The sequence below is a fragment of the Otolemur garnettii genome, unplaced genomic scaffold (assembly GCF_000181295.1).
Source record: "Otolemur garnettii isolate 467f Iridium unplaced genomic scaffold, OtoGar3 scaffold00016, whole genome shotgun sequence".
NCBI lineage: Eukaryota > Metazoa > Chordata > Mammalia > Primates > Galagidae > Otolemur > Otolemur garnettii.
Genome location: NW_003852411.1, coordinates 24,885,637 through 24,894,939, shown reverse-complemented (window position 1 = coordinate 24,894,939; position 9,303 = coordinate 24,885,637).

Here is a 9,303-nt window from a genome sequence, read left to right as displayed (position 1 = left end):
TTATTCTACCCCATCGTATGGTGAGAAGGCTGGTTGTGACCCATTTTAGCTTCTGAGAGAACTCAAGGCTTCCTCTCATTTCACTTTTATGGGGAAGTTTCTGATATAGGCACAATCAATAGAGTATCTACTCTAGAAGGTCGATTATTGGAGAGAAGAATGAAAATACATATACCTGGATGGGCTCCCAGTACCCATCCTTTCAACTAGAACTAACGCAATATAAAAATTGATCTCACTCATATCAAGATAGACAAGAAGAATTTTGAAAGCCATTTGCAGTCAATCCTAACTCATACCTCACAGAATGAATGCTGAACACACATTTTATTTATTTATTTATTTATTTTTAGAGACAGGGTCTCACTTTGTGACCTGCGGTAGAGTGCTGTGATGTCATAGCTCACAGCAACCTTCAGCCCTTGGCCTTAGGCGATTCTCTTGCTTCAGCCTCCCAAGTAGCTGGGGCTACAGGTGCCTGCCACAACGCCTGGCTATTTTTCCTTTCTTTCTTTCTTTCTTTCTTTTTTTTTTTTGTTGCAGTTTGGCTGGGGCCGGGTTTGAACCTGTGATCCTCGGTATATGGGGCCAGCGCCCTACTCACTGAGCCACAGGCACTGCCCCTGAACACACATTTAAAGCATATGGGTTGGAAGAGTCGCTCCAGTCTTTCTCCCGCCCTGGATGTGAGCCTTGGGGACACAGACCCAAGACACAACCAGGGCTGCTCTTAGTTTAGCTCATAGGCTTAAAGGGACAATGATGGCCCCCATGTAGCCCAGCTGGGCTCACTAGAGGAGGAAACCCAACAGGGGTCAAAGCCAAGCCTTGGAGACATGCCTTTGCTTTCTGTGTCTCCAGGCACGAATCCTGTGCTCGGGGAGGCATCTACCTGAGACCTGAATTCAGCTTATTCCTGGAGTCCAGAGTACATTTTGGGAAAACACATCCAAAGAAAGTGTGTAATTTATGACAAGCTTGAAGAAATGTTTGGGATTTGAAGTGTTAGAATCTCAAGTATAACTTCTGAATGATACCTAACTTAGGATGAGATGCTACAATCCAGCTTGCCAGGCTCTGAATGACATTCAGAGGTTTATGTTAGTATAAGTCCCCACAGGAAACAGATGGCACTCCCAAAGTGATGGCTGTTGAAAATTTAATGTGGGGACAACATATAGAGGCATAGGCAGGGTTAAAGAAGATAAGAAGGAATAATAAAACCCTCAGGGACTAGCAACAGTGAGAAACTGATGCACCCTGGGACTGAAGGGACAAAGTGAGGAAGCGTTTCCTGAGCCCAGCAGAGCCATGACTGTGCAGAGGGGCTGCCTGACAACCTGGCAGAGGAGTGGGGGCAGTAAGTGCCCTGACCCCTCCTCTTCTTGGGATCTGATTTCGTGCTAGCAATTTCCATCAGCCAAACCTAACTAGACACCAATGGGTAGGACAGCCTTGTCGTCTGGAGAAGAAACAGAAGTGGATCAGGAAAGGCAGATGGAGAACTAGCAGCACACCTTAGTATGTTGAAATGGAAAGGTGGTCTCCGCAGAGTCTTAAATGACCAAAAACATTATATGTTGACCACAGAATTGATCCACTCTCAAGAATTAATTAATAGTTGGAATAAGTTCGTAATACATAAAGCAGACTGTCAGAGTCAGTGACATTGTACATAAAAGAAAAAGACGGGACAGATCTGCACCTATAGCCTTCATCCTCTCTTGAGTCATAAAGAGTTCACAAGGAGAAAACTCCCACAATAAGGTGAGGTAGTGCACAGAAAGGGGCCTGATAAATGTAAAAATCCTGCCCAGAATTCTGAGGTGGGAGGTGCTAAGAGATGGATGGGGGTGGAGGTGGGGGGGGGGACGGACAGAATTTTATTTTTTCTTCATCCTAAGTAAAGCCCTAGAGAAAGAATGGAAATGTGGGGGCTGTGAAGAAACCAGGTGTTTCAGGCAGCATCCCACAGAAATAATAAGCCACACCCGAATTAGGGTAATTCAAGTGGGGAGTTTCATAAAGAAGCTATTTACAAAGGTATGAGAAGGGTGTAGGGCAACCTACAAGGTGTGGTGTGCATCCCTGGGCTAGGAATTACTCGCAGGCCTGAGGAGAGAGGAGACCAGAGCTGTTACTGGACCCTAGAGAAAGGGGGCTGTGTGGAGGGCCAGTTTCTTAAGAGCTGAGGTCTTTGATCTAGAGAGCCGGCCTGAAATGACCCCACAAGGACGGAGCTGGAGGACTGCAGTCCCTCTTACTCCCGTCTCCTGCCTGCCTCCCCACAGGTCAAACCCAACCCATGGGGAGGACAGTTGCTGCACGTAGTCCATTTGGTCAGCCCCATGAAGCATGGGTAGGGTGGGGAGAAGAAGGGTGAGTAGAGGTCTGGAAGGGCAAACGTAAGACATCCAACACCAAGGGCAAAATTTCAGACCAGTGCATAAGGTACCTTGTGACATATGGTTGACGCTGGCTTATCTAGATCCTGCTGTTCGTGTTTAGAAAATTGGCAGACAAGTGAATATGCATTTCTCTGGACTCTTGAAACTTACCCCTGGTGTCGCTTGAGAGAATTATTAACCAATGACAATTAAATAATCAACTCTTGTCACACCTGCCTTAACGCGTGCCACATAGAGTTGCCCTTGTGGGAAGAATCTACACTACAAATCTATACCTGTTCTTAGGAACATCTTAGGAGTTTTTATCCAAGGTCCATGTTTTAAAGCATCACCTATTCTGCATCCACTGGGGCCAGTCTTTCCTCAGCTCTAGGTGCTGAGCAGGATGCCTGCCATCTGTTCTGGGTGCCAGCCCAAAACCATCCACCCCACCCCCCCACATATACACACATACACTCACAAGCAAATTTCACTTAACACACATTTTAAGTCATATCATCCCCGCAGTACCTGCCAAATTTAGCATAAGCTTTTCCAGTCATTTTTTCCGTGTAGAGGTAATTAACATGTAATTTTAATCTTATAGGTTCTGAACACACCAGTAGTCATTTTCAGATGCTCCGGCATTGCAGCATTTGTGGGCAGGCACCAGTTTGCTGATAGAGTGGCCAGGCGTCTCCCTGCCAGCCATTTAGCCACCCGCTAAATGAGTGCACACAGCTTCTCAGAGCAGCAAGCAGATCCTCTTGGTTCAGCTTCAACTCTCTAAGCTTCTGAAGGCAGAAGCTGGCAACCAAGAGAGTGGCCTCAATCAACAATTCAATTCAGTTGAGCTCAGCTTGATAAACATTTCCTGAATGCCAACCTTGTGTTAACACTACACCGGGCCACTGTGCTACACATATCAAGAGAATATGCCACGTGACACAAGCAAAAGAAAAGCCCAGCTCTCTCGTAAGAAGGATTTTTTAAAAGGGGAGAGGGAGGGGAGGGGTCGGGGAGGATGGGTGGAGGGAGGGTGTTTGGTGGGATCACACCTGTGGTTCATCTTATAAGTGTACATGTGAATCTTTCTAAATGTAGAATATAAATGTCTTAACACAATAACTAAGAGGATGCCATGAAGGCTATGTTAACCAGTTTGATGAAAGTATTTCAAATTGTATATAAAACCAGCACACTGTACCCCATGACTGCATTAATGTACATAGCTATGATTTAATAAAAAAAATTAAAAAAAATTAAAATTATCTGAGTTAAAGAACTATCAACCTATCTGGGTCTGAAATGAATAAACAACGTGCTAAGCATTATGAGAAAAGCATCAACCACTGAGGCTTAAAATCTCACACCCAGCTTTCACACCTCCTTTTGCCTTTTGCCTTTTGCCGGCACCTGGACTAGTTAATTCTGCCCATTGCATTCTGTTACACATAACACCACCACCCCCCTGACTGGGTCTCGTATCCAGCACCCAGCTATTGCGATAGCCTTGATAACCAGCTGCAGCCTCATCTCCTGTCCATCTATTCTAGGACCAAATTAATGTTCCCAAGTTCACAATTCTGATTCTTCTTATTCCTTTGCTTTAAAACTCTAATAACTCCCCATTACCTATGAAATGAATCTCAAATTCCTTCCTTTGGCATCCAAGGACCCCCTTCCCCCCTATTTCCAGCCATATCACATTATTCCCTTCATCCACATCTTCTGGCCACCTGCAAACAGCACACCCTTTGGAACACTCTTCTGTCTCTTTTCTCAGGCTGTCCTCTGCCTCAGCTTCCCCACTCCACCCCACTATCTCTCTACGGAGGTCTGGCCACCCTCTACCACATGACTACCCACAGTCATAAGGCTATTCCCTGCCAAGGGCAAGCTTCTTTGAGGAGCTTCTCCTCTATCAAACCTCTTCAGCCACCTTGGCCATGTGAACCTCCTCGGAAACCACACAGCACTTTACAGCTGTCTTATGCTTAACACTGTCTGCTTTGCATTATAAGAATTTGGTACATACAGATAAGAATGCCTACCTTTCAGGATTATTATTGGGATATAACTACATAATACATTATTTTAATGTGCCTAGATGATTCATGGCATGTAGTAGAATTCTACATTGTTATATGTAATTCTATAATAATAATCAGTTATTGTTGGTGGTATGCAGTAAAGTAGTTAGAATACATCTAACTGAAAACAACCCATCCTTACGCAGTGTTTGCCACATTCCAGGCACTACACTCAAAGCTTCAGCATGGATTATCTGCTTTATCCCCTTAAAAGTATATCCTTTACTTGCCTCACGTTTTTAAGCATAAGATGTATTAAGCACTCTGCTAGGCACTGGGAATTCAGCAGAAATCAAGACAGGTGAAAACTTGCCCTGAAGGAGCTAACAATTTTAGTAAGGGGAAGAGACAGCAAACGAGTCATTTAAAAGATTTAGAACATTATTTACTAACCATCTGCCTGCCCGTGACTCTGTCTGCCTCTCCTTACTAGAACACAAGGTCCGTGAAGGTAGTTATTCATTGCTGTGTGCCTGCAGCTGGAAGCCAAGCCTGGTCCAAAGGGGACTCTCAACAAACATTTATTGTGGTTGGAGACAGTGAGGGCTGTGAAGGAAACAAACAGAGTCATGTGATGGAAAACAGTGGCAGTGAGGTATGGGGGTGGTGTTACTGAGGATAGGGTGGTCCGGGAGTCATCCCTAGGAGGAGGTACTGTGTAAGCTAAGATCTAGAGGATTCGGAGCCAGCTCAACAAAGACCAGAGGAAGAGGGGCTGCAGGGGAAACTGCTGGGGACCCCGGGGCTTAAGAAGGTAAAATACTCAACTACCCACAGTCATATGGCTATTCCCTGTCAAAGCAAAATTCAAATTGAGAGAGTGTGATTTTAGAACCCACATACCTTACAGCAGTGGTCCCCAGCCTTTTTGGCACTGGTTTCATGTGCCACACTTTTCCCACAGATGGGAGGTGAGAGTATGGAGAGGAGGCATGATTCCAACGCATCCCATTTATCTCAGATCATCAGGCATTGGATTCCCATAATCCATAATTGGATTCCGCAAGACCTAGATCCCTTGCATGCACAGTTTGCAGTAGGGTTCTCGTTCCTATGAGAATCTAATGCTGCCACTGATCTGATAGGCAATGGAGCTCAGGTGATGTTGCCAGCGATGGGGAACAGCTGCGTTTTGCTCAGTAGCCCACAGCTCACTTCCTGCTGTTCAGTCGGGTTCCAAACAGGCCACAGAGCTACGCTGGTCCTTGGCTGGTGGGTTGGAGACTGTAGCTTTACAGGGCAAGGTAAAGTTCTTGGGTCAGTGCCTGGCACAGTAAGCTATCTTTTATAATCTCTACTGAATTGTAAGTTTTTTAATTAATCTTCTTTTGAAAGGATGGAAGTATTGTTGCAGTTTGTCTGGGGCCGAGTTTGAACCCGCCACCCTCGGTATATGGGGCCGGTGTCCTACTCACTGAGCCACAGGCCCTGGCCCGAAAGGGTGGAAGTATTGATTAACTATGAATTCTACACGGATCATATTTAGGACCCAAAGATTGTCAGTTTGTTTCTGTTTAGTTTCAGAGTAATCTTTTTCCTTTTTTTTAACCCCCTGATAAGTGAGCAAGACAGCTAGGGTGTGATAGGAGAGAGAATGTCACAGGACACTCAAGGGGCGGGAACTTTATGCATCTTTGGGATGGGCAACAGTTTTGCCAACTGCTTGGAAGAACCCCCTCCCTGTCCCCGCATTTCACTCTCACTGACTTTTGGGCCAGAGTTACTGAAAGCATTTCTCTCTGATCCATGGGATGCTGTAAGTGCTTCAGTATAGCCCGGTCTTGACAAACGTCCATATTCTCCAAGGCAGAGCAGAGGCGGGGGTGGGGATATAGGGGGGCAGGGTGGGGGTGGAAGAGAAAGGAAAGGAAAGGGAAGCAGCTCCAAAGGCGGTCACAGCAGTGACGGATAATTGTTCCTGGGCCTGCTCTGTGCCATGCCAGCCACAACCAGCCTGCTGTGACCTCACTCACATGAAGCTGCTAAGAGCTGTTCTGGGGGAACCAGGCATTCCTCAAAGGAACACAGAGTAACTAAAACCCCTGCAGCAAGCCAAAGGGCAGACAGCAGGCATGACTCACTGCCCTTTGCAGGACATTGAGAACATGTGGCCTAAATGGATTGTTGCCTTATTAACATTTCTCAAACACAAATGCAATGCAAACAAGCCCTCAAACAGAAAGACAATGTGAGTGGCTTCCTGCTCCCAGCCCTGGTCGTCCCAGAGAGGGGCATAGCAAGCCAGGTCCCCAGGGTTTGATCAGTCATCCTTTAACAATTCCATTTGGAAAGTTGATTCACCACTATTCAGCTGAGTTCCATTTCACTCTGCTGATTAATACAACTCTGCAAATCAGGTATTAATACTCCCATTTTACAGATGGGAAAACTTAGAGAGGTGCTGTGATCTGAATATTTGTGCTCCCCCTCAAATTATATTTTGAAACCTGATCCCTAGTGCAATATGATTAAGAGGTGGGGCCTATAGGAGAAAGAGGCTAGTTAATGGCGACTCCACCTTCATGAGAGGAATTAGTGCCCTCATCAAAGAGGCCCAAGGGAGCTTGTTAACCCCTCTGCCACGTCAGGACACAGCAGCAAGATGCCTAGTGAAAAGTGGAGAGTGAACCCTTACCAGTCACCAAATCTATGAGAGCCTTGACCTTGGACTTCCCAGCCTCCAGAACCATGAGCAATAAATACCTATTGTTTATAAATTACCCAGTCTACGGTATTTTGCCTGAATGGACTAAGACAAGGCACTAAGGAATGGGCCCAGAATCATACAGGGAAGCAAGGATTTGAACCTAGCTATGTCTGACATTAAAGCCACTTTTTCTACCACACCATGCTGCCTTTAAAAAGATCCATGCCCAGGGAGAGATTAAAACAGCAATTGCAGAGAAATCTGGAGTCTGAGAGCAGGGCTGCTGATGGATTGGCCATTCAGAAGATACAGCTCCCGAACAAAGCCCCGCTCGAGTTGGCCTTCCTGCGTCCTCCGTGTTAGCCGTCTCACTAATAAACAGTCCTGTGCGAAAGAGTGTTGGGAAGATGACAAGCAGGGAGCCCCCAGGGACTGCTCTTAAATAGGAGCTTTACTTAAAGGACAGGATGTTCAAAGAGGTTAAGATTTCCTTGCATTCTCTCTTCCCGACTCCCGGGAGAGAAGCTTTCATTCCAGGGAGTCACAATATTTGTGTGTCTTTCAGACAGCTTTTCCTTTTTAAAGCTGCACAGCGCAGGTAGTTATGTAGCTCTCGATTTATCACAAAGGCCGCCGAGGGTAGGGGGTGGGAGGAAATGGCAGAGAGCTGGAGGAGGGGGAGTTTCAGCAGGGTTTTTCTGGGCTGAGGCAGGATCTGTCCCCAGATCTATTTTGGGGTATGTGTTTGCACGTGTATGTGTGAGCGAGATAGAGATTAGGCAAATCACTCATTCTCCCTGTGTCTTTCAAACAAAGAAAATTGCTGCCTATTTGATAGCAATGGGGTCAGGACGAAAGAAAACTTCAGACAGGGTCAAAATGTAGACAAATAAGTCTAAAAATAGACTTATTTCATAGATACATACTAAAATATATTAATAAACACTGATTTGAGACCTGCCGTGAAAGTTCATTCCTGGAGTATTTGCTGTGGGACAAGAATTGTTCTGGGTGCTGGAAACCCCAAGATGACTGGAACACAGTGGATTCCTCTGAAGGATTTGAATGCAAGTCCAGTGGGTTCTCTGACAAAGAAAGGCACACTGAGGCAGGAGGCTACTTCAGTTTGAGATCTCCCCTTTGAGTTCAGCCCCATTATTGTTAAAAGGTCTGTAAGTTAGGGATAGATAACTCAGGGGTGTGGATGAGCCAGCATCCTTTGAAAAGAGGATGACATGGAGAAAGTAAGTCCTAATGGAGAAATACCCAAAGATCCAGGAGCCTGAAAGCTGTGTTGGAAAAAACAAGGGCACTTTGGGGCCAGTTGCAAATCTTTGTCTGCTTTCTTATCTCTTGTTTTAAGCCTGGTGCAGGGAATCACAAGATGGACAGACCAGAGCTTATTTTCAACATACTGGCCCTCCTACCACAACAAAGTATTCTTTTTTTAAAAGTCCACGTGTCAGTGGTTTAGCGTAGCAGATCAAGGCTTTTTATTTGATGAAGAAAATTGTGGAGTTTTAGGTGATAACGTTTACCGGACACAAAAAATGATGTTTTGGATACAATTGTAAACCAGATGATTTTTAAAAATTGCAACTACTATAATAAAATATTTTCACCAGTTCATAACAACAATATAACTAGAAGCTCAGACCTTGTATGCCTGACTCTCAACCAAATCTCAGCTTTATGACCAAGATCTGTCCAGATTAGTCCCACATAATGACATGCAAAAGGAATGAGTTGCGAGTGGCGCAAAGGAGTAGGGCACCAGCCTCATATGTCGGAGGTAGCAGGTTCAAACCTAGCCTGGGCCAAAACCTGCAAAAAAAAAAAAAAAGAATGAGTTGGCCAGCAGCTCCCCACAGCACCTCTGTGTCTCAGCTATGGCAAGTGGTGGAAATCAAGTAAACAGGACGATTTAACTCCATGGAGAATATTCAAAATTTCTCACCCTTTAGCCCAAACCGCTTTGTTCACTTGTGCGTCTATATATGCAAGATGACCATCATGCTGTGTTTAGTTCATGATGATAAAGTTAAGAAACGACTGAGAAAGTGTTAGAATAAAATGGCATTGCATAGTAATACTTTCATCTTTTTCATTGTTAAATGTAATTATATTTCTCTAAGGGTAAAGTTTTATGTCCATTTTCAGAAATCCCTCCCTGCCT